Source organism: Protopterus annectens, chromosome 2.part1, assembly GCF_019279795.1.
Source record: "Protopterus annectens isolate FY-2018-M chromosome 2.part1, PAN1.0, whole genome shotgun sequence".
Classification (NCBI taxonomy): domain Eukaryota; kingdom Metazoa; phylum Chordata; order Ceratodontiformes; family Protopteridae; genus Protopterus; species Protopterus annectens.
The window spans coordinates 423,428,238-423,453,959 of NC_056729.1; the positions used below are offsets into that span (position 1 = coordinate 423,428,238).

The following is a 25,722-nucleotide window of genomic DNA, read 5'->3' on the forward strand; positions in this document are numbered from 1 at the left end:
ATTGTGATAGTGTGTGAAATAAATTACAAAATGAAGGAGGTGGGTATATAACACCTGAAAGGTTAAGAATTCCAGTTCTGTTAACAATTGCAGATGACATTATAATAATTGCAAATAAAATTTGCATAAAAGAAGTAAATCATTTCCACAAATGAGTGTCTGGAGATCACTATCTCCACACAGTTCCACGGCAAAATAGAATACAAAGAAACTTCGCACCAAAGAACTAATAACAAAAGATGCACACAGAATTGAGTAGATGAAGGAGTAATCCAAAGTCACAGCTAATGTCCGTGCCATAATAATAAAATAATGAAATGCAATGCACCATACAAAAATACCAGACAAACGTGGTTATTTGTGTCTAGAGATGATAGGGATGGCTTTAAATAAAGAAAAAAGCAAAGGTTTAGGTGATATAGAAAGATTGAGAGTTTATGCATTTTACAATTAATTAAATTTCTGTGTTAGGTATAAAATTTGGGAATAAAGATGTAGGTAGAATTCAATGGAAAAAAAACAATAGAACAAATAAAACAAGCATGTCTTTTCTGGGCAACATATAAATTATCATGCAGAAAAAAGGCTTATTTGATACATTCTGCACTGATTGGAAAATAGCATACTTAGCACGTGTATTTATGTTGCCAACAGTATTTGAAAATGAATTATTGCAGATAATATGTTTTCATTTATATGGGGTTCCAGATTAAATGCAGTAAAAAGAGGAGTTTTGTGTGTAAATAAAGGAGGTTCAGGGTTAATTAACCCAGTGGTATACACTGCTTCATTAAATTTGTACAAAGTGTTAAACTGGATATATGAAAAAGATGAGAGATTAGTGGCAAAACTGTTTAAATATATGTACGATAAATTTTAGGGTATGGTAAAAAAGTAAATAGCAAAACAGTATATAAATGAAAAAATAAAATGTTATCAAGAAATAATATTTTTGGAAAATAAAAATTGATGATATAGAAAAAAGACAGAAAAGTATAGTATAAGAATGCAATGATAAAACATTACTACATAAATCCATGGGAAAATCTAACAGATGAAAACAATTAAAGCTATCAAAATAAGATGCAAATGGTGCAATCAAATATTGGAATGTCAAGATTTTTTGTGAAGACTAGTAATAGATAAATTGCCAGTAAAAGGAAATATCCCATATAAAGAGAAAAGTGATAGAAAATGATTACATTGTCAAGAAAAAGAAGAAGAAACTAATGAGCATGTGCTTTTGAAATGTAAAGAGTAAAGTATGTAAAGAAGATTTTCTTTGAAGATATAAAAGAAGTGGATAAAGTAAAAATGTATATGATTAAATATGGATATTATAAGAAAAGAAGTAAATAACATGTTAAAAGAATAGATAAAAAGTTATATTATGTTATATGGGTTATATGGAATGACAGAATAAATGATATTATGTTTAATGGTAAATGGATTTTAGCAACAATGTTAAGTAAAATCAGATGATGGTTTTGGAAAATGAAGAGGGGGATCTAATAAGGATGAAAATGTAACATGATTGTACAGGAAATTATGAGTATGTGTAAACAGATTTGTATATTTATATATGTGTACATTTGCAAATATTTGTAAATATAGAAATATTTTGTAAATAAGAGCTATTTTTGTATATGAATAAAGGATCCCTACTCTTTTTGGTAACTGATGTGGAATCTTGTACATCCATCTGATCTACCATAAACTATGGCAGATGAGACTTCGGTTTAATATCTCACCCAAAAGATGGCACACTCAGGAGTACAGCACCCCCCTTACCTAACACTGTAGTGTCAGTATTGAAAAATTAATCTAACCACCTTGTGTGGGAATAAAACCCAACGCCTTCTGCACCAAAGACAAGTATGTTACATGTTGAACTACTGACACTGTTTACATGAAGAACCGCATGCCCAGAAGTAGTAAGTGGGGGTGACAGAGTGTGTGTGAGTGGTTAGTGTTCACAGGTAAAGGCTTGGGAAGGGGCAGATTTTGTGTTTTGCATGTATGCCGATGTGTATGTGTAATGTGTCTGTGTGTTTTATTTAGTGGTACTGTTACAGAAAGGGTTTTTAGTAATGTAATATGCAGGGTTGTGGTTAGAGGCAGGATTAAAGTTAGGTTTAGCACATATTAGTAAGGTGGTGCAAGGGGATGCTATTGTTTTTCAGATTAGGGATACCTAGGGGAATAATCACTGACCAGGGTACTTTATATCAAATTCATAGATCAACTGTTCCAATGCTTTTAAGCTCAAGCAGTTTTTAGACCCCTGTGCATCATCCCCAAACAAATGGGTTGGTGGAATATTTTAACCAAACCGTGAAGTCTTTGCCAAAAAAAAGTAATTGAGGAAGATGGTAGAAACTGGGACCATTAATACTATTACGTCTATTTGCCATTTGAGAGGTCCAACAAGCTTCAACAAGGTTTAGCCCTTTTGAATTTTTGTATCGCAAACACTTTTATGGACTGTTGCATATTGCTAAAGAAACTTGGGAAGAGGAGAAACTCCAATTTAAAAGTGTCACAGAACACTATACCAACAGAACCTTAATTAATTACCCTTACAGAATAGGTTGACATATTAATGTTTATTGTAGGGCAGCACAAGCAGTGTCAGTGGCCCAAATGGTAGCACACTCTCCTTTGGTGTAAAAGTCTGTGGGTTCTGTTCCCGCACCAGCTAGATCACTTGTTGACACAGCAGTATAGCATAAGGCAGGTGCTACATTCCTGTGTGTGTTGTCCTTCAAATAAGACATTAAACTGGGACTCCATCTCCTTGAGCTTGTGGTTTCTTAGCTGGATGTACAAGATCCCATGCACCTATCAAAAGGGTAGGGCAGGTTCCATGATGTCCTGACCACCTGAGGTCTCCCCTGAAATGAGGACACTAGTCTGATGGGACTAATCCAATCAACAAAGCATAAATAAAATAAATAAATATTGAAAGAGCATTGACCACACAAAAAATAGTGAATGATAGTAATTCAAGAACAATGGAATTCAATGACATAGACCAAGTGTTAGTTTTGATCTCCTGCCTAGAAAATGGCAGGGGCCATTTAAATTAGTAGAAAAATGAAATGACATAGACTATATAGTTAAACTGGAAAAGAAGACCAAATAGTTATACCATGTTAATGGCTTGAATCCATGGAAAGAAACATAATTCTCTGTAGCTACCCTAATAATAGAGACTAATAGGTCTGGCAAAGAAAGAAAACTGACTTCTATTCCTGCATTTCAGGTAGATGGCATGCTACCTAAACAGCAGAAACAAGAAATAATAGAGTTTCTGTTACACAACAAAAGAAGTGTTTTCAGTTACCACTGATCCAATACTATATTAAGACTATCCCAGGGAAAAAGGTTAACTTAAAACCTTGAGGAATACCAAAATCATAAGGAAAAGCTGTGTGTGATGAGGTACAGAAGTTGTTTAATATGGTAGCAACAGAGGAGTCAGAAAGTGATTGCAACAGACCCATAATGTCAATTCCAAAACTTCTGTAATGATTTTAGGAAGCTGAATAGCATTATAAAATTTGGTGACTACCAAATGCCTGTGGTTGATGAGCTTATGGAAAGGCTTAGAAAGACAAGATTCTTGGTGAAATTAGATCAACCAATGGGGTAAAGCTAGCGTTCCTTATGATTTGCATGGTGCCCCCCATATCCTTTCAGCAACTTACAGACAAAGTCCTAAAACCATGTCAAGTATTCTGTCACTTGCCTAGACAATGTGATAGCATATTCATTGTCATGTGACTCTTACATAACTAAGATCCAAGCTATTCTCAACTCTTTGAAACAGGCTAAATTAATTGTCAGTGCCTCAAGCAACAAGTTTAGTAGAAGAGAGGTGAATATGAGGGGTATGTTATTGGTAGGGGCATTGTTACACCACAGAAAAGAAAAAATGATAGCTGTTATAAACTGCCCATTCATTGCACATAGAATCAAGTAAGAACATTCTTGGGGTTAGCTGGGTACTATCAAAAAATTGTATCCTACTTTGCTTCAATAGCTTGGTTGCATTATGATGCTAACAAAACAGAAAATGCCCCTTAAGTTTAAATGGACAGTAGAGGGAGATAATGCCTTTAACCAGTGAAGACAAAGACTCTATTCTACTCAAAAGTAGCCCTGGAACACTGTTGCTACAGATCTTTAATGTGAAAGAGTATCCCATATGGATTTTATGCAGGGAATTATTCAAATCAATACATTCTCTCATTGTGATACAATGCTTAGCAATTAAGTGGGCATTATTTTCACAAAAATGCTATCTTCGTGGTAGAGAATACACACTTATCACAAACTTTCCTTCAGTAGTATGGTTAAGCAGACAAAAGAATGGACATAAAAGGCTCTGATATAGATACATTTCCTACAACCCATCATGTTTATATTAAAGCACCAACAAGACTAGAACCACCATAGTAGATGGCCTGTCTATGGCTCACAGCTTCTCTATTGGGCATGAAACTAAAGTTTTCAAGTTGGGAGAATCAGTGTAACATAGTGTTGATGGGTCCTGCCAAAATGGTGTCTAAATGATGGTTGTTACTGTACAAAATGTTGTAGTCACCATGGTTGGATGATTTTATTACCTATTATATCAATGATGCTTAATTTGTGATGTGTAAGAGAAGAGCTTCTAATACTACAGACTCAGGTAAATCTGCCTGAAATGGAGTTGTTTGCCTGGAATAAGTATTCTGGGTGACATAGCAGTAAATAAGTAATACTCATGGGGTATCTGGGGAGATTCCTGGACAACTTCCTAAAAACAGAATTCATTGGAATGTGAGGAGAAGACATTCTGCCTGAAAGCAGCTGTCTACTGTGGATATAATTCCTATGGCTTGCTGAAGTAAAAGGTAATTAACGGACTCTTACATGAGAGTGATTGTCTATATTTATTTTATATGGACTCTTGGACTTGTTTGAGAAAAAATGTACCACGAAGCAGACAAGTAGTCTGCACAAATTTCAGTTTTATTCCAGAAAAGTTGTTTATTTGCTATGAAAAGATGTTTTCAAGATTTCAGTTACTGTGTTGGAAAACGTCTGTACCTCTGTCTTTAAGTTTTGGGTCTATAGTAAAACTGCATATGTTTTATGGAGCTCTGGTCTTCAGTGCATTTAACAGACCACAGCATATGCATGTATATGTACTGTATATGTGTGTGCATGCAAGATGATCTATTGAACTGAGAATCTCTGAATATCTTGGTTGAGTCACACTTCATAGAACATGGGGGGAGGTTGGATCTTCAGCAAGATTGGCAGACGCTGGAGTTTATGGAGTTTTCCTTTTTTCTTCCATTGTTGTATGATCTTGGAGTTGATATATGGATGGATAGATAGATAGATAGATAGATAGATAGATAGATAGATAGATAGATAGATAGATTTATCTATTTTTTCTATCTGTTTCTCTGTCTAGATATATAAGTAGTGAGAGTGTGGAGTTGCGGAGAGGCTTGCCACATTGCAAAAATATTTTATGTAGTTTTGGATAATTGTGTAGTTGAGTAACTTTGCTTGGCAATGTAGATGGTAGGAATTTCATGGATTCATAAAACCTGTATTTATACTATATGCATGTATGCACTTATTCACTCTTAACTCTTTCTCCCTCTGTGTGTGTGTAAATCTATATATATTTATGCACACACACGTGTATATATATATATATATATATATATATATATATATATATATAAAATAACATTAAGTTTATTTTTTTCACAGTGCATGAGGACATTTCCAGTTATTTAAACTATCTTTAGGGCAGTTAGCTCTTTTTGTGCCTCTTCTCTTCTTGCTGCTGTTAAATATTTTTATATTAAGATAAGCTCAGTATCACCTTCATTTGGCCAGTAGTTTAATGACTTAACCAGTTTGGCATTCATTCAGACAGAATGCATGTTGTGACATTTACATCTTTTAGGTTTGTACATAATAGAGGTCATTATTTCATATTTCCTAATAATTTCCAAACGAAAATAAAGCAGGAGCACCAAGGTACAAAAAGCAAAACAACATATTTATTTAAATAGAAGCCATGCTACGCTTTAGGCTTGTTTTTTATGCATTCTTTTATGGCCACTTGCCAAAGAAGGGCACTAAATGGTGCAGCATGTATATTTTATTGAACTAATTCTTTATTTTTGTCTGATTGATCTTTGTGTTGTCAAAGTTTTTTTCTGCATTATAGTTTAATGTGTCTCTCATACTTGTTCTATTTTCACCATGGATATACCTTATTGTTTTTATTTGGTAGTGTGTGCAAACTACAGCTAATGTTCTCAGATATAAACCCATCAAAAATATTATTTCCAAAAATCTTCAGCAATCACTGACATTCATTAACTGAGTTAAATTAAACTACTAGGGGCCATGGTGAGGTGTAAATATTATAGCTGTTCTGTGGGGAAAAAAGGGCAGGATTCATAGATGTTCATTACACTGTCCAATATAAACCACAACAGGTAACAGTAACATATATGGTACGGGTAATTCTAAGACACTGAGCAGTTGTAATGTATACATAATAACAGAGAAATGAGGAACTCCATGCAAATAAGCCACACTTTATATGAAAATGACACAAAATGGCATCTCAGTTCAGGAATGTATAAAATGGTTGTGCAAATGACACAAAATGGCATCTCAGTTCAGGAATGTATAAAATGGTTGTGCTACAGTGCAGTGCATACCTTCTTTTCACACCAAGAATTGTAATGAATGTCAGTGCTTGGATTAGAAGCAGAGATATCCCATCAGCACGTATTGTCTGTCGCCATCAGAGCCAAAGTCTGACATACCATAGGTCACTGACCAGCAGACTGTGGACTATTTACATCTGGACTGAGAGACAGTAAGGGACCTTGCTGAAATGTGTCACCCACAAGCGGTGTCAAGGGGGATGCCTGGTATAACCGATCCTATGGAAACAAGGGTATGTGAAGCTTTAATTGTCTTAGCTATACAGACGTTATAGTGACTTACTGGAAACACATCAGGGATATTGTAGGCATTAATCTCATGAATCCTGAACCAGTTCCTTGACATTATGCTTCAGCATGTGGAAGCGCATATCTGATTCACCAGGACCATTTTCCTGAGGTCCTAAGAGCCATAGATGAAACATATATTGCTATTAAGGTCCTACATAATGCCTTACCAGGTCCTCCATCCTTTAAATAACAAGTGGTCTATAATGCCCAGGACATTCTTTACAATGTGTCCTTGTGCCACCTGGACAGTTTTCATGATTCACAGATCTAGTACTTGTCTGACCTACACCAAAGGATCTTGTGATGAGATTTTTAATTGTGACATCTAGCTGGTAGGTGCACATACATCTACAACACTCCCCCCACAACATGCACAAACATGATAAATAGATATATCTATACACAGACAAACACCATGCAAACTAGCAGGTACATGCAAACAGGGAGCAGGCCTCATACACTATGCTGTCTGCTGTGTATTGCAGGTGATGCTGGCTATGTTTTACAGGTTCATAGATTACTAGACTTACAGCTTAAGAGCCCGTTGCTTACAAGCCTAGCTAATATAACCCAATTTTACCCAATATGTGGCCCCTAGGGGCACGAAGATAGCACAATTTTGTGCATATGCCTTGAGTATTGTACAGATTGCCCCTGTCCATAAGGGATATAGGTGCTACCCCAAGTGTGAATCTGTGATTCCCCATTACATAAAATGCAGCATGTGCCACAACATACAGCATATTGGAGCCAGTGTTCAGCTTGCTCAATGGAAGCTTCCATTGCGTAAGCATGTCTAAAAGTGTACTACAGTAAAGACCTAACATCTTCAGCAAGATTTTTATGTGTGCCATGCTGTACAATGTGACTTTGCACAAACAGTTGGAGCAGCAGGTGAATATCTTGGTAGGACCTTCCATGCCAATTTTATTAACACCAGAAAGCAGGGTGGAGAGTCAGGAAAAGAATACACAGCAACAGTACCACAGCTGAGGCAGAGGTGAGTGCAATACACTGCAGCACCCACAAAGAGGTGGCACCTTCTCCACAACAATGGAACACAAAAAGACAACACAGAATAAAACAATGCATGTGTTATCACACTCAGGCTATTCAGGGCAATGCATGGGCTGTCCATGCTGTGTATCAGACATCACCATACCCAAACAGGTTAGGGGGTAGGCCAGGCAAAGTTACTGTCACTTGCACAGGTGAGAGAACACAGTTACAGGTGACTTCAGTACTGTGAGATTAGATATAGTCATGAGAGGTGATCAAAGTAGCTGTGGAAGGTTGTGGGGAATCAGAAATCACATCTTCTAATGTTGTGGACATGCTGCCATGATGTGACCATTATCATTCTGTGTTGGCTTGCAATGTTGGGGCTTGATATGGTCCATGACAGAGAAGTGGTAGAGCTACAGGACTGTGAGTATTCACCCTGAGAGACTGCACAATGTATTAATCCTGATGAGCACCATTGCCCACAGAATGAAAATCACTCATGAGTGGGGGGTGGCAAGCCATGAGCCCACATGTGACAGGGAAGGGGTAGAACTATGTGTACATGTTGCCTGATGATTTATTCCAGGTGTTGAGTTCCATTACCTATGACCTAGACAATCCCCATGACCGAGTAAGGCAGAATGTGTACCCACCACTAACAGTGATGCCTTCCAATCAACCATCTGGGTTATCTGATTTGGGATGGTCTGGGGCTGGCACCCCCACATCTGGATGATCTCACCATCATGAAAGGCATTACCTCTGGAGGCAGACTGTTTGACAATTGCAATGTGAATCATAGAGGCAACATCTGCCACCAGTGACCTCAGAAGCATTGTCTACTTCCTGTTATTATACTCCATGTCACTGTGCACTTATTGCATGCTGTCCTGAAATCCATGGTGCACACTTGCCATCTCCACAATAGTGTTATCAGCCATTTCCTTGACCTGCACATCTGCTTGTTAATTCCAAGTGCTATAGCCATATTAGGGATGGTCCTGGGGTCATGGCAGTACTTGAGCTCCTATGTCTATACCCTTTTGTGGGCATGCATGCCTCAGAGATGGAGTGTATTTCAGATGTTGTGTGCCTTGAGAACACAGGAGGACCCTATGAGAGAATCTCTGGTAGAAGATGTCCACATTTCCAGGTGAACCTGTGCTGTGTGGTCAGTCTGAACCTCTACAGGAGCCTCTATAATGGTGATTGTGGGTGACCCCTCCCCCACATTATTGCACACAGTGCCACTGTTTCATCAGACGGTGTCACATACTTGCTGCCACCATCATCATTCACAACTCTCCTATGTTGTCCTGTTCTGTTGGATGTTCCACTAGTGAAACATATGAAAGCAGGAGCAAACATGACAGCATTATCTGCCCACATAGATGTTCCCTTATAGCCCTCTTTGGTGCGCATAGTACTACACATTAAAATATAGTTACTGATCGAAACGTATCATAATGAAAGTTAAAATACCTTGATAGACATAGCTTGTCATGCAGGTTCATAGGTGTGTACTAGGCTAACAACCACTAGGGCCTTTTTAAGCCTAGTCATACATCCTAAATGTCTGTCAAGTTCTGGTACCCTTAATAAGTCTAAGAAAGGGCTTGGGAGATGATACATTTGCAAGCAGGGGCCTGGGAAATTAAACATTTACAGGCTGCCTGTACCCATTACAGACATAGGTGCTAAACCAGGGATGAATTTCCTGTTCCCCATCCACTTGTGCAAGTTACACTTTAACTGGGTTAGGGAGGAACTCAGCTTCATATGGATGGTGAACCTGTTCCAGAGAAGGGGTCTTATCTAGGATGCATACCTGTTTCACCAGGTCCTATTATATCACAGGCAAGGTATAAGTCTTTAGAATGTGCAATTCTAGTGCTGTTTGTTTTGTGGATATGCAGGGGGTCCATCAGGGTGGGGTCCTACAATGCTTGTATGCCAGGCATAGATCTCCCCTCAACAGACTGTAGGACACAGAATACAGGGATAGGGCTTTGAGGTGGTCTGCATAGGACATGTTACTAATGACCTGTACTCTTTTAGTGAGGAACTCTGTGGATGCTCCAGATGTTGGATGTGCCTGGTTAAATACATACCAAAGGGGGCATTGTATTCAATGATAGGTTTGTTGACTGTTAAATATAGTAGAACAATGGCCTTCTTGGATCTAGATAACATGCCTTCATTTATAAGCTGTCCAACATAGAATGATTTCCTCACTATTGTAGATATCTGATGGTCAAAGTCTAGATTACTGTCTAGGCCTAGGTCTGTCCCCAAGTCCCTGACTACTGGGTCAACTCTTAGGGGTCTGTTGTCAACATGATAGTTACCAGAGGTGGATGACTTCCCAAAGGATACCATTATGTATTTCTTGGTATTTAGTTTTAGTCCGTGGTGCTGACACAATACTATTATGCATTTTTTGGCATTTAGTTTTAGTCCATGGCTCTTACACAAGCAATTTGTCTGTGTCAGCACTTCCTGGAGAATATTAGTATCAGTGAGGAATTCTATGCCTGCTCCTAATTTGCAATCATCTGCAAATATGGCCAGCCAGAGGCCCTAGACATTGGCTTTGATTTCAGAGAAGTAAATGCCAAAAAGGAGCAGCCACAGGACCAATTGCTAAAGGACTCCTCTTGTGACTGGCCTCTTTGTAGAGGTGGACTCCTCAATTCTAACTTCCTGAGTGCTATGAGCCAGCTGACTATGCACCAGGTGACATAAGGGTTATACCTAACCTCTTGATTTTATCAACAATGCCCAAGTGGAAAATTGTGCCAAATGCATTGACCAGGTCAAGATAGGCAGTGTGAACCATTTTGCCCTCATCCATTGCTTTGGTGACCTTCTCAAAGAAGTCCACCAGGTTGAGTAGGCATGATCTGCACTTGACAAAACCATACTGGGTTGGGTCCAGTGTCTGGATTTTTCCTATGTCTTTATTGATCATTTTCATGATAATTCTTTGCATGGCTTTGCATATGAGACAAATGAAACTTATGGGTCTGCAGATGGCCGCAGCCCACCTTTGTGCAGAGGGATGACTGCTGTTCTCCATTCATGAGGCAGGAAGTCTGTTTTCGATCCTAAAATTAAATTGTGATTCCAGATGGCCTGATAGGTTGTGTTTCGTGCTATTTAGAAGGCATCCTGGGATATTGTCTGGGCCCTTTGATACAGTGTTCTTGGCCTTAGAGGGATCTTTGAGGATCTGTTCCCTTGGGATAGTAGGAAGAATTAAATTTAATGGTATTTCCTGAGGGAAGGTTAAAGGGAGGAGAGGAGTAAGGTTACACACTGAATTTTTCTGCCAGTAGGTATGCTACATCTTTTTTTTATAACACTTTTATTGAATTATTTGTGACATAGGCAAATATACGTTTATACAAAAGTAATCAAACTGTATTACATTAACAAACATTATACTTCACACATATTGCTATATATCATATAACCTAAGCAACATTACATAAATTATTCAATTTCTGCTCCATTTTTAAACAAGGAACATCTTTATTAATATCAAAAACCCAACTCAGTCTGGCACACTGGAGCCTATAAAGGCAATGAAAAGGTGTAAAACAAACAAATGAAATGTCCAAATCACTGTCAACAAACTCCAGCAAGAACACTTCAGTTTAAAATAGACTTATTGGGCGCTTTCATTCCTCCATGGGAACTTCATCCATATTCATGGGTGACTTCAACTACCCTACTATAAACTGGGATACTTACAAGACCCCACACTTAGAGGCCTAGAGATTCTTAGACTTTGTAAACACAAACATCTTGTACCAGATAGTCCTTATGCCCATTAGGAGAGCCAACATACTTGTCCTGGTACTTCAAAGAAACATGGGAGAATGCTGTACCTAACATCCTACAGGAATGACTTACACAGCCAAATGACTGGTGCCAAAGCCACAGCTTAACATTCAGTGCCAATAAATGTATAATAGTACCATTTGGGAAGTCAGCCACCCTTGGAAATTACATAATCAATAGCATACCCCTAAGAAAAGAACCAGTAGTCAGGGATGTGAGTACACCAGTAGATAGTAACCTGGCTTCAACCAACCAATTGTACTAGAAGTAGTGAATATAGTAACAGAGATAAAACAACTGTAAATAGGATCTTTAGAATAGGGAATGAACAAATTACATAGAATAAAATGTGAATTGTGGGAACAATACATACAGGGGAGGAATGAGGTTTAAAAGATGGCAGGATTTGAATTAGCCATATAATGCTTGACTGACAATAATTAGGTAGATTACAAGTGATGTATAATGCCTGCAACTAAGATTATGTCGATATGGTTTGTTTTCAATTATATAAATCTATGATTGCTTGTGTCATAAGTGATCATTTAATAAAGATGATTCTTGTTTAAAAAAATGTGTCTAAGACAGTAAGGAAATCATTCTATGTTGTTCAAATTATAAGCAAAGGTTTTGCATCTAAGTTCAAGGAAGTCATTGTTCCACTGTATTTGTCTCTCACCTGGCCTATCACTGAGTACAATGCCCCTTTCAGTATATACCTGATCAGACACATGCAACAAATGGAATGTCCACAGAGGTTCCTGACAAAAAGAATGCAGAGCATAAACAGTATGTCATATGCAGAGTGCCTCAAAGCAAATCTCAATACTCCGTTTGCTACAGACAGTTGAAAGACAATCTATGCCTGGCATACAAGGCATCTCTGAATCCCACTCTGATGGACCTTTTGCATATCTGCAAAATGAACATCATCAGAATTACTCAATCAGGGGATTTAAACTTTGCTTGCAAAAATAAAAATAGGGCACATTGGAGAGACAGGTATATGTCTAAGACAATTCCTCTCTGGAACAGGCTTTCCATCTATGTTAATCAGAGTTCTTCCCTAACCCTATTCAAGAGAAACCTGCACCAGTGGATGGGAAGTAAGAAATGTGCTCCAGGTCTAGCACCTAAGACTCTAATGGACAGAGTCAGCCTGAAAGTCTTGTTCTAGTTTGCTTTACCCCTTTCAATAAGCTCTAAGGCAGATGTACTTGCATGATACAATTGGGATGCCTGGATAGGCTTGTAAAGGCCCCAGTAGTCATTAGCCTAGGATACACTTATGAACCTATAAACCTATGGTTTGGTCTTGCTAGTCCTCATCTCTCTCTGACTCTGCAGAATGTACCTGATTTTGTGTCTTATGCTTGCCTTTTCCCCGTCATACCTCTCAATTGTCATGAGTTTCACAAAATGTTTACAGTTTTGCCTCATATTTTTGGATTTTTGGTACTAAAAATGACAGAATTTGAATTTCATACTTCATATCCTTCGGGAAATGCACGTTAATGCAAAACATGTTATTCTAGTAACTTTCTAAGTTTATTAAGAGCAATATTTAAAAACTGTCCCTGATATTTGGGCTTTTGTCCCCCCATTATTTTTGACATTGTCCAGATTTCTTGTGCTACTGCTAAGAGGTTAAGAGGTATGTCCCTCACAACTATTTTCATCTCTTGGTAAACTACTGAGGATTACAATTAATCAAAAATGCTTGACATTGAAGTTCAGTGCTTCTTTTTCCCCAGCAAAAGTTTGCTGATGCAAAACCTGTTGTTCAACAAACTTAATGAATTTGAGCATCATAAAAACACTGACCTGTCTGGGGGGATATGACTACTGGCTGCTGTTTGCTCATTATCATGATTTTGTAGGATTGCAGTGATTTGTGTGAAAGAATTTTGAACACTTAAATATGTGGCCATTGTTTCCATGGAACAAATCTGAAATATAATCCATGACTGTCATTTTTAGCTATAACTGATGGGTGGAGGTGGAAGCTGACGGTAGAAAGTAACTAGGCCTCTTGTTTTTTCTCAAGTTAAAGAATTACTATTGCAAGACTATTGTGCATTTGCAGGACTAATGTGATTTATGTGAAGCAACTTGGAATACTTTAATGTGTGGCTACTGTTTGCATGGAAATTCACAGTGATGAACAGGAACATCATTTTTTTATCACAATTGTCTTAAGTGCACACAAAGGTAGTTAAATCTGCTAGTGGGTTTTGGATATGTCTGTTTTGCTTAGTTTAACAATCACTATCTAGTTTTCAGGATTAGTGTGCACTTTAACAAAGTAGTTTTTGTGTTTACATTACCTGTTTAACTGTTGTAGGCTACACACTCAAGTGTGATAACAATTTCTGTGCATTTAAAGTGTTTTTTTTTATTGTATCTGCTTTATTTTCTGGAAAAAAAAAACAAAAATAAAAAAACTTGTTTTCCCACCTTTCTAAGCTAGTATAGTCCAGTTTTCAGGTTAGTGCTAAATTCAGGGCTGTGTTACAAGTTTCTGTGTTTGCCCATACCTTACTTGGATAGAAGTAAGTTTCTCTGTTCACTGTGAGAGAGGGAGCTTTGAGCAGACTATATGTCCCTGGAGGAGTGGTTTCAGCCCAGAAATTAGTAGTTTATTGGCCATTTTGGGCTAATTTCTATCTCTTTCATTTCCCTGCTATAAAACCCGCATTTGCGCGGTTTTGCTTTAGTTTGGGTATAACTATTCCTGGCTCCACAAAGTCTACTCTTCAATTTTTCCCTTGGAACCAGGCAAACTTTCAACTTAAGCACTCAAACCATTCACTTCTCATCCTGGCACTTGTTCAAAACTCATAGCAAGCACTAATAAACCTTAGCACTAGACCCCCCCCCATACTGTAGAGAAGGACAAGGCTCTCTATTCAACCTTACCAGCCAATCAGTAAAACAGCTCACTGTACCTATCCAGGCATGTCCAAAGGGCAGTTTCAGATGTACTATCTGGTCCAACTGGTGAATCTGGGCATTTTGAGGCAATGTTACAATTGCCTCATGTACACAGACAACCCTCTCCTCCTTCCACCAAACACTAATACATGCGAGAGATGCAATTATACAGCCAAACTGGAGGCTAAGCTCTCTCGACCCAAGACTGGAAAAGGCAGTCAAGAGGAGAAGGGAATTATTTGCATCACACCACAAGTCTCACATAGACCTATGAAACCAGCACTGGCAAAAAACACACATAAATACACTATAACATACTCAGAGGCTCTAAATAAAAATCTGCAAAAGCAAAAGAGACCTCCAAAGCAGACATCCAAGCAACCTCCACCCCCCCCCCAACACAAACCATGAAACACATACTTCACAAAACCAGTGTGCCATGCAATCACAGCCCTTAAGGCAAAATAACATACCCAACACACTAGTAATAGGTGACTCTATAGTCAGGCACACTGACGTCCCACTCACTAGGTTGAACAAGAAGAAGGTTACTGTTAGCTGCGTGTCGGGTACCAAGATCCACCACATAATACAAGCACTCAGGTCACTCCAGAACAAGTACAAATATGACTCTGTCATTGTCCATGTTGTTGTGAATGACCTAAGCCGTACCTCCCTGGACTACATGAAAAGAGACATGGAGGAGCTCTCTGATCACATAGCCCAGGCCGGTATGACCCTGACCCTGAGTAGCATCCTGCCCTCATCAAGAATGATACCATGGTATAGAGAAAAAATTATCACTTTCAACAATTGACTAAGCTTCTGGTGTCAGTCAAAGGGGATCAAGTGTCTGTCAGCCTGGGATGACATTCTCGACAAGCCACGTTGCTTCGCTAGAGACGGCTTGCACCTGTCACCCTTAGGTTTTCGAATACTGGCCAAGGCTCTTGCCACCCCCATAGTGCCTTTTTTAGGCAAGGCTCAAAAGGCAAACCCACTGCTGTAAATAGCACAAGTTACAAAAAACTGAGGGTAATGCTACTCAATGCCAGAAGTCTAAACCTCAAAATGCACACACTCGAGGCACTCCTCAGTATGGAGAAAATCGATATATGTGCAGTAACAGAAACCTGGTTTAAGGCTCCAGAGAACACCCCAGCACTACCAGGCTACAACTCATACCATACATTTCAGCCACAAAACCCAGACCAAAATACAAAAGGCGAGGGAGTATCCATATTCATCAAGGATACCCACACCTCCAGGTTAGTGGCACAGCACAATGCTTCAGAGATCATCCACGTGCAACTAACAATAGGCAAAATTGCTATTCAAATTATAGCTTGGTACAGATCAACCACCATGTCCCAGGACCCCCACTCCGCATTCCTGGAAACACTGGGAAGCATAAAGGTCCTACCAAACATCCTGATATTGGGTGATTTCAATTACTCAAACATTAACTGGGAGAACTACTCAAGCACAAACTCCTTTGCCTAACATTTCCTAGAATTTATGAACTCCAATGCCCTGGATCAACTGGTCAACACCCCCACCAGAGGGGACAACATATTGGACCTGGTCATCAACAACATGGGCGACCGGTGTTCCACACCGGACGTCAACCCCTCACTGGTTAGATCTGACCATAAACTAATCACTCTGGATATCCACATTCTGCCACCACCCCTGGTCAAAGAAACCACTGTGAAAAACTTTTCAAAAGCAAACTTCACATTACTTAAGACCAAGGTGGGAAGTTTCAAAGCCCCAATGCCAAAGGATACCACTGTCCAAGCTGCAAAATCCTTTACTACTGCACTCTACAGGCACCTATAAGAATGCATGGATTGTGCTATCCCAAACAAAACCAAGACTCACTCCTCCAAGAAAAGGAAACCAGTCTGGTGGACCCCTGCCATAAACAAGCTATACAATAGAAGGAGGAAACTAGTACAGAAAAGAGTAAAATCCCAGGATGGGAAGACATCCCTGATCAGTATCAGCAAGAAACTATGTCCCATCCAAGGCTAGCTTTGAAAGAAAAATTGCCATGGACTCCAAAGATAACCACAAGGCATTCTTTAGCCATGTCAAGAATCTAAGTGGCAATTCTCAGATCTGCTCAGAGTTAGTGCAGAATGGCACAAAATACACTGAACCAATCGATATAGACAGCATCCTGGCTGACAGGTTCAGTGCAAACTTCACCCCCCCACCTCCAAAAGGGCCCATAACAATACCAGAAGAATGTAGTGCCCCTGAAATCACAGACACGCAGGTTAAAACAGCCCTCTCCAAAGCCAAAAACCCAGCATCAATGGGACCGGATGGTGTCCCAGGCTGCGTCCTACATGAGCCCAAAGATGAACTAACCCCTCACCTAAGCACACTGTTTAAACTCAGCCTCTCCACAGGGTACGTGCCCACAGAGTAGCGCATAAAGGTTATTCTGCTCCACAAAGGTGGAGCCACAATGGACCCCGGGAACTATTGCCCTATAAGCCTGACTAGCTTGGTCTTCAAAGCTATGGAGCGTATCATCATGGATCTCATTAACAGAGACATTGGGAACCTCCAAACACTGGACCCTACCCAGTCTGACTTGTTAAGGGCAGATCATGCCTCCTAAACCTGGTGGACTTCTTTGAGACAGTTACCAAGGCTATAGACGAGGGAAAGGTGGTCCACACAGCCTACCTAGACCTCGTAAAGGCCTTCAACACCATTCCCACTCAAATATTATAGACAAGCTCACAAGCCTGAACATAAACCCCTATGTCATGAGATGGGTTGCCAACTGGCTCATGAACAGAACCCACATGGTAAGAATTGCGGGAGCTAGGTCTGACTCTAAACTGGTTACAAGTGGCATTCCCCAGGGCTCAGTCCTAGGACCCCTCCTGTTTGGCATATACTTCTCAGAGGTACAGGCAAGCACAGGAGGACTATGGCTGACTAAGTTCGCAGACGACTGCAAACTAGAGGCTATAATTGACTCTTTGGCTAACACAGACATCCTCCAAAAGGGTCTCACTGAGACAGACACCAGGTATCTGTCTCAGTGAGACAGATACCTGGTGTCAAAACCATGGCCTCAAGCTAAATGCCAAAAAGTGCATAGTCATCCCCTTTGGAAAAAACAAAGTACCCACAAACTACCACATAGGTGGTAGCCCCCTAAATATGGAAGACGTAATAAGGGATCTGGGGACCCAAGTAGATAGTAACCTCTCCTTTGATAATCACAAGTGGTTAGAAAATCCTTCTATGTGACCGACCTAATCACAAAAGGGTTTGCATCCAGATCAAAAGAGGTAATTGGGCCCCTCTACGCATCACTCATCAAACCAATCAAAGAGTACAATGCCCCATTTGGGATGTACCTTACAAGACACTTGCAACAACTGGAAAGACCACAGAAGTACCTCACCAAGATGATCACTGGCCTCTATCAGATGCCCTATGCAGCTCAACTGAAGAAACTCTAGCTGTACTCAGTTGCATACTCAGAGGTGATCCCTGCCTGACATACAAGCCCATGTCCAACCCAGAATTGATGGACATGCTCCACCTAAAGAAAACCATATCCCCTTGAGCCACACACTCCAGTGATCTAAACCTCACCACAACAATAAATAGGATGTGCTGGTGGGATAGATTTCAGTCCCAGAGACTTCCCATGCTCTGGAACAAGATTCCAATCTACATTAGGAAGAGCTCCTTGCTAACCCTCTTCAAGAGAAACCTTGACGAGTGGGTGGGAAGCAGAACGTTTACCCCAGGGATCACTTCAATGGCTCTGCTGGACTGAAGCACAGGAAGCTAATCTAAGGGGCTGGCGAAAGCCAACACATTCCGGCTAGGCTTATAAATGCCTTCAGGCAGATAGCCTAATCCCTACCTATGAACCCATAAACCTATGAAGTAAGATGGAATACTTAACCAGATATCTGAGATATGCACAGATAAAGTAGCTAGAATTGTTAGGGCTGCCTGTAGTGGAAATGGCTAGCTGCCTGCTGTTTCTCATTATTCTGGCTTTGCAGGGCTAATGTGAAGTATGTGAAACAACTTGGAATACTTCGATGTGTCACAACTGTTTGTGTGGAGTGAAGGTGAAATACATTACATAGCCATCTTCTTCCATCACAATCAGATGGCTGAATTGTACATAGAAATGACTAACTGCCTGGTCAGTTTGGTCAGTTTAAATCATCTTTCAAAAACATAACACATAGATTGCAACACAGAACATCCAGACCTTCAGAGCTTCTGGGGGCATGGTGGTCCCTCTCACTCCACTCCAAGACACAGGTCTAATAGTGACCTCTGTCCTGAGCTACACCTAGTCTAAAACCATCCCTTCTCAGTGTATACAGAAGGTCATTGTAGTGTGTGTGTGTGTGTGTGTCTGTGTGTGTGTGTGTGTGTGTGTGTGTGTGTGTGTGTGTGTGTGTGTGTGTGTGTGTGTGTGTGTGTGTGTGTGTGTGTGTGTGTGTGAGATGGGGGGCTGGGGAAGATGTTATTTTTTTTTTTTTTATTTTCTTAACAACTCTATGGGAGCAGTGTACTATCAAGGAATAACAAGCTAGAAACATTAGTGTGATATCGCGAGTTGAAATACGTTATGTTCTATCTTGTTTTGTTTTTTTTTAGTTTTGTCCTGTTCTGACAGGGGTGTATACAGATGGTGGCTATTTTGTGTGTGGGGGGATGTGTATTATTCCAGATATGATTTATATATCCTTGTAAACATTTGTATTTTCAATTTATTGTGAACTGCTGTTTTGTTAGTTTTGAGCATTAAGTGTTAGATACTACTTATTTCTTCCATGAAGTAAAAAAGATTAAATTTAGTTCCTTATGATTTTTGTTCAGGCCATTATTGGATCAAAAGGTTAAGAAAAAAAACCCTTTAAAATGTTCCTTAGATCATCTAGAATGTTCACGGCTTTTAGTGGCTTAATGAACCACAAACTCCAACCTTAATGTGGTTATTCCTCCAAGTGTAGTTTTGGTCAGTTAGGGTCTGATAAAAGGTCTGATAAAAGGATGCATGAAAAAAAAAAACAAAGTTGAGGAGTAACACTGAAGTTCTTTCTTTAACCATGTTTTTGTTCAGGCCATCATTAAACAAAAAGTGTGAACAAAGTTCTAAAATGCATACCAGAGCATCAAGAACACCCACAGCTTCTGGTGGCCCAGCAGCCCACCAAATCCCATCTTAACTCACTTATTTCCTCCACAGTTAGGACAGAGCAGTCCTGGTCAGGCAGGATCTGTTGAAAGGATGTAAGAGAAAACCAAAGTTGAAGAATAAGACAGAATGTATTTTCTTAATCATTTTCAAAGCATCATTGGATCAAACAGTTGGTTCTTTAAAACACTATGAAATGCACATCAGAACATCTGGCATCTCCATGGATTAATGCAGTTATTTCCTGTACAGCCTAGTTAGGATGTGTGGAAGGAATGAATTAGTGCAGGAAAAATGAAAGAATAAGAAAAAGTGTGGGAAAAATAAGAAGAAAGACATAATCTGGGTAGTGTGGGTAGACCGGGGGGGGGGGGGCATGGAGGGCACTAGGGATGTGCAGGGGGAGGTGTCATGAAGCCTTTCACCTCTTGCACCAGTACAGGTAAGGCCAGCCCTAGTAATGTTACAGCATGAATCACTCTTCTAGTCCTTAGAGCAGGTTGATTTAAATATAGCATACAATTAAAGATTAAATGTTTGCCTATAGACTAAGGGGAGAGGAAGGGTCTAATATTTTTTATGCATGGAAAACATTACAAGAAAATAAAGTGACACTCACCAAGTTCATTTCATAGAGGCAAATGCCCTAAAATGTCTGTCTGATGGGATAAGAAACTTTTCAACAAAAGGGAAAATAGCAAAATGCCCTAAAATGTCTGTCTGATGGGATTAGAAACTTTTCAACAAAAGGGAAAATAATGACATGAAGTCTACCTAATACTAGACCTGCCACTGGTCAGGACACTTAGCAAATCAGGTAATCCAAGTTTGGTGAGTGCTTCTCAGGTATTCTGATAATTCTGATAGCCAGAACATTTCTAAAGTATATTTCCAAAACTGTTCACTATTTTATTTGGATATCACTTGAATTTGCATTTAAGTTACATTCTCAGAATATTATTTTGTATATATTAACTGTCATCCTTGGAAGTGTAAAATGTGACCATTAGCAGGCAATTAGACAAATCAAAAGAATTTAAGTTGCCTTTCAGAAGTACACAAAGCCTGGAAAGTCTGAGCTTTTCCTTTTTTATATTAAAATAATAGATCTGTCCTCCAGTTCCACTTTTTGTTCTTTTGTCTTCACTATAAAATTATATTACAGGTATGAATCGAAGCTAGATTCAGAAAAAAATGTAAATTACACATTGCAGGAAACATTATACCGTATTATTTGCTTTACACTGCATATCAGATACTGTCACCTTAAGGTAGCACGTTTCAGGAACTACAAGCTAGGGTAGCAGATATAAAGAAAAACAGTTGTCATTGTCATGAGAGTTAATAACACAAACAAATAGCGTATTGTCTGAACTCTGTGAGAGCTGTATTGCAAACTGAATTTCCTGGAACTTCTCTGTATCACATCATGTGTTAATCATTACAGATAGCTCATTAGCATTCAAAGGTATATGCCCCATATTTAACGTTCCCATTTGACAGAACTGAGAAACATACATTTATATTGGAGAGGGGCATGCATGATATTACATTGATTACTTAATCTTTATATTATTTATTAGGCATGTCATGGTGTATTTCATCAAAATGAACTTTTTGACATATTCAAGATCTTTTCCATCCTGAGAAAAATGTTTAATTGTGAACAGTCTGTATATCTCTCTGATTTCTTCAGTATTCTATCATATGTGGAGATTTTAACAGGAATGTTTATATTGGGCTTCTGTCTTTGCTTTAGGAGCAGTTTTCTCTACACTATACCTTTGTTTGCAGATGCAGATTTAGCAGTCTCTTTGTAAACCTTGAGCATAACAGCTTTCAAAGTCTGTTTTCTTGAGAAATAACTAAATGTGATAATTCTGCTGTCTCTTTTTGAGCCTTTAGCTTTTAGGTATTTGCCTCATTCAGATGTCTACAATGTATTTCACACAGACATAGAATCTTAGTGCACCAGTTTTACCTACAACTTCAGAAATGTATTTATTTATTTATGCATTTATGCATTTATGTATTTATTGTTGAGTTTGTTAACTAGGTGGGTGGACTGGTTCAGGTTCCCTTTTCATAGGCTCATAGGTTCATAGGATGATACTAGACTATTGGCCTAGACGGAGGCCCTTATAAGCCTAGCCAAGACTATAACCATAAACTGAACCAGAATCAAAACCAAAGTAAAAATTGTAAACAATGAGTAGTTAATTTACATTCACATAACATGTTATAGACATAGTTTACTTAGTAGAAAGTTGTAATTATTACAAAGACTGCATAGTAATAAAGAAAATATAGCATACACGGTAAATACAACAATGTTAGGGTTCATTTTTTTCAGCTTACTAAGCTTATAATGCAGCATGTTTGAAATTATTTTATATTAGAATGTGGAAGGTGAGCTACTAAGAGAAAGCTTATGTTACAAATCTAATAAAGTGACAAATTCTAGGAGATATTATAGAATAGGATGATAGAAAGGCATGTGCTCCTTGGTCAGTAACTACAAATATAAATTGGCCTACACTAAAACAAGAAAAGGAGATGAAGTCACATTATCATTTATAGACACAATATTAATTAGAAAGAAAGTTAGGCTCAGAGTATATAGGTATGTGTTAGGAGTAGAAAATGTTAATCATTGATATAAAGATGCTAAGTGGAAAGCATATTATTTTGACAATATAGGTATGTGATGGGAACATAATGTGGGGAAGAGAAACAGAGAAGAATGTGAGCAGGAATTAAAGTGTGTACAGTATTTACAAAACTTACTTCACAGAGGATTCATTAGCTTGGTTAGAAGGTACATTTAAATGCTTTTGATGTTTGAAAGCTGGGTTGCAAATATTACTCTGCATCTCAAACACAATATCATTGATTAATGTGCTGTAGGAACTTTCTCAGTTATCTCCTGAACCTAATGTGGTTCAATCCACCGCTAGGTTTTAAGGCAGACTGCTCCACTTTGCTCGGACAAATGTATATAAGATCTTTTTTTAAACTTGGCCTATATAATTTCACATGACTAATAAAGTTGTCATGGAGGTCATAGGGAACTTTTTTTGCCAATAATTTATTGTGGAGGGAGGGGCAATATCCCTAACTTGTATGCAAAGCCAGATAGACTGCCAGTTACTGCAAGCAAGTTGGCCTTCTTCAGAGTAGTGAAGTGGTATTCTCTGTGTGGGATGTTAATGCAGTGGCATATGTTATTTATAATGGTATGTAACAGGTGTGAGTTGTATGCAGAGTTTTAGGCAATTCAGGAAAGTTTGTGATGATCACCTCTTTAACTACCACTGACCTAGAGTCTGTGTCAAGATGGTTAGAAGCAGAGTAACATGTTTTCTAGTTGAGTAAGGGGTTTCTTATGACTTCACTGTGTTGAGAGAACTTTAGAGGGGAATCAAGTTAAAGACCCAGATAACATAAATGTATTTGGGCAATCCTACTTCTATTTAAGCAAATTATGTTGATAGTGTAATTGTCCTTCAGTTTTTGAGGAGGGAGAGTCCAAGTAAATTTTATTAGAAATAAAATATTTATGGGATCAAAGTGAAATGCTTTGATAGTTTTTTTTTAATCTTTCTGGGTTGGGGCTAACAGTATTAAGGACTAGAATTCTGGGGTAGACTGAGCTGATGATGTCATTAACAAAGAGTGGGAACAGTACTGGACCTAAAAGCAAACATTCAGGGGCACTTGAGAATGTTACAGTAACAGATTTGACCATACCGTTTTGTTCTTTTTATCATTGGTAACTTGTGATTTTATCCAAACAGTTCCTAGTTCTTCCTCCAATAGTTCTTCACACTTTTGCAGGCAATATGGCCTGCTCAGCATAGCTGTTACATGTACTTCATTGCCTAGTTTACATGTAATTATTAAATCATACCTATGTGGATTAAATATCATCCTCTACAATCTTGGAAGTGCCTTGTGCAAGAACTTTTTGAATATGTTTTGCATGAAGTTTCTGGTCTGTTTCCACCTGAAATTCTTTACCATAGAATTTCTCACATTCTTTCCCTGTTGTTACCAGTGTGTTTTCTACATGAGCAAAATGTCTTCTGTAAATCATAAATACACTTAACCAATGGGTAACTAGTCTGTTCTTTTGTAGGATCACACTGCCTATACCATTCTGACTGGCATAGGTTCATAGGTTGGTACTAGGCTATCAGCCCTAGGGCCATACAAGCCTAGCCATAACAAATCCCTGGCTATTTCTTCCCACATTATTTACTTTCCTGGACCCCTGTCTAGCAGGGCGACTGACGTGATCCCTGGGGTGAATTTCCTTTCTCCCATCCAATCATCAAGGTTCCTCTTGAAGAGGTCCAAAGAGGCACTCTGCTTGACATGTATGGGCAATCTATTCCAGAGTCTGGGGAGTCTCTGGGTCAGGAACCTATCCCTCCAGCATGTTTTGTTTATTGTGATGACAAGGTTTAGATCCCTGGGCGTGTAGCTCTGAGGGATTGGGATTTCTTTAAGTGTAGCATGTCCAACAGCTCTGGGTTTGACATGGCCTTGTATGTTAAGCAGAGATCGCCTCTGAGTAGATGATATGCAACAGAGTATAGCTGGAGTTTTTTAAGGCGGTCAGCATAGGCCATCTGCTTTAGGCCTGTGATTCTTTTAGTGAGGTATTTCTGAGGCCTTTCCAGTTGTTGCAGATGTCTTGAGAGGTACATACCAAATGGGGCGTTGTATTCTATAATGGGTCTAATGAGGGATGAGTACAGTGGGACAACGACCTCCTTTTTTCTGGATGAAAAGCCCTTCGTGATGAGGTGTGCCACATAGAAGGATTTCCTGACTGTTGTGGCGATGTGGTTATCGAAGGTGAGACCACTGTCCACCTGTGTCCCTAAGTCTCTTATCACACTTTCTGTGTTTAGTGTACTGCCACCTATATGGTAATTCATGGATACATGTTTTTTCCCAAAGGGGATAACAATACATTTCTTGGCATTGAGCTTGAGCCCTTGGCTCTGGCACCAAGCATCTGTTTCTGTAAGGCCCTTTTGTAGAGTATCCACATCATTTGGGGATTCAATAAGGGCTCCCAGTTTGCAGTCATCTGCAAACTTTGTTAGCCAGAGTCCCTTAGTGTTGACCTGTACTTCAGAGAAGTAGATGCCAAACAAGAGCGGCCCCAGGACTGAACCCTGAGGTACTCCACTTGTCACTTGTCTGGAGCTGGATTTGGAGTCGGCTACATTTACAGTGTGGGTTCTATCAGTAAGCCATTTAGCAACCCATTGGGTGACATAGGGATTAATGCCCAACTTAGTAAGTGTATCTATGATTCCAGAGTGGTGGATGGTGTCAAAGGCCTTAGCAAGGTCTAGATAGGCTGTGTGGACCACCTTATCCTTGTCCATGGCTCTGGAGACTGATTCAAAGAAGTCAATCAGGTTCAGGAGACAAGATCGGCCCTTCACAAACCCAAACTGGGTGGGGTCCAGTGTTTGAAGGTTAACAATGTCTTTGTTTATAAGTTCCATGATAATACTTGCAATACTTGTTTATGTATGTCACAGTATTTTAATGCTGCAACACTGGTAACTAGTTTGAGTATTTCAAAACTCTGGTCCTTTTCAAAGTTAAATTCCCAGACTACATATTTTTCTAACCATACCTCTTCAAGCGTACCTCATTATGAGG

General features: G+C 39.1%; 1 protein-coding gene across 1 annotated transcript in view; it reads left to right on the forward strand.

Moving 5' to 3' along the window:
• The window catches only part of REELD1 (reeler domain containing 1), a 298,396-nt gene that overhangs the window by 21,446 nt on the left and 251,228 nt on the right, over positions 1-25,722 (forward strand). The window lies entirely within an intron of this gene.